Here is a 1793-nt window from a genome sequence, read left to right on the forward strand (position 1 = left end):
AAAAGAAAATAACAAATGGCTCAATTAAGAAGTGGAAAAAGACAAGAAAGTTAGTTCACCAAAAATGAGATACAAATGGGTAACAAACAAATGAATTAATGCTCAGGATCACTAGTAATCTGGGAGGTGCAAATTAAAACCAAAATGCCAACCCAATTAAAACTGCATTATGTTCACAGTAGCTAGAACATGCAAGCAGCACAAATATCCAATGGTGGAAGAATGGATTAAGGAACTATAGTACACACAAGGGAATACTATGCACCCCTGAAAAACAGTGACGAAAGCATGGAACACCACATGTCATGGAAGGACCTGGAAGTCATTATGCTGAGTTAAGCTAGACAGTCACAAAAGGACAAGTATTGCATGAGTCCACTACTATAAGGAGAAACACCAATTAAACAAATCGTAGGGACCAATTCCCAAACCGAGTGGTAGAAAGTCTATCCCCCACCCCCACCTTATAGGAACTTCATAAGAACCATCTTGAAAGAGGAGACCGCACATCAGCTGTGGTCACTCCTTCAATAAGGGGGGAAAGTGAGATCATTCACCTGATTCTATACAGCACTGAGATAAGGATGCCACAAATTAAAAGGTCCTTCATAGAAATGAGAGGAGAAACTTACTGGAAAATTGAGTTAAGACAAGGGTAGGGGATCATCTACATTTAAGAGGAGGCATTTACATTTCTGTTGGTGGGTGTGGTGGTAAATGGGGAGGAGCAACCTCATATTAGGAAGGGGATGCTAGACAATAATTTTAGGGAAGCTATGTGGAGAAACAACTTGGTTCTATGTTCCTAGATAGACACTTTGAATAAGGTTCTAGCCAACCCTCCTTGAACCACACCATGGACTAAGCACCAATGACCCAAAGGTAACACTAGAATTACAGGGAACATGGCATCCCCTAAGAGCCCAAGATTGACAAAACTGGGCTCTACCTTAAGCTACCCATAGCCCTTTGATTTAGGACTGAAATTCCTTGATGGGAGAGGAAGCCACCCTAACACTGTAATCATGGCCACTCCAAGACTGTAGTCCTGACAACAAAGATGGGCTCACTAAGGCAGTCAGCAGCATGGTACTTGAGATGTATTTATACAAATGTCTTAAACCTCTCAAAACTTTTCATAACCAGGATATTTGTTGACTTTTTCAACCAGGAAGGGCACATGTCCTTAGCTTTGAATCACCTGATCCAATTCAAAAATGAACAGAGCTTGTTACTTACGGAGGATATGATTAATATTACTACTTATTAGACTGTTTACTAACCAGCAATTAGTAATTTCAAGACAATTCTGACTCACAGTGTCTCCGTGTGTGTCAGAGGAGAATTGTGATCCATAGACCTTTCACTTCTGATACTTTGCAAACACATCACCAGGTCCTTCTACTGAAGGGTGGGTGGGTTTGAACCTCCAACATTTAGGTTAGCAGATACACATCTTAATTGCTTGCACCACCCAAAGATTCCAGTGAGTTTACTAGAAGTCTCAAATGAAATGGCAATATGTTCACCTACATTTATGGAAGGTTGAGATAAACTTAAATACAGCAGGATATTTTATTTAATTCAAGGGTTTCTCCAAATCCATAAGATGACCCTCTCTACTAGTTCAACAGGGTCTTTTGAACAAAGACTATAGAACATAGAACATTTTTTCCTAAGGTTCTCTTTCTCAACTCTGGTCTTTCCAGGAACACAGTTTGAAAAACAATAAATTGTTCTAAGACAGATCTTGGCATTAAGCATAAACCTTTCTTTTACCTGTCTTTTTTTTT

Source organism: Echinops telfairi, unplaced genomic scaffold (genome assembly GCF_000313985.2).
Source record: "Echinops telfairi isolate 266 unplaced genomic scaffold, ASM31398v2 ScPeMD7_70;HRSCAF=299, whole genome shotgun sequence".
Taxonomy (NCBI): Eukaryota; Metazoa; Chordata; class Mammalia; order Afrosoricida; family Tenrecidae; genus Echinops; species Echinops telfairi.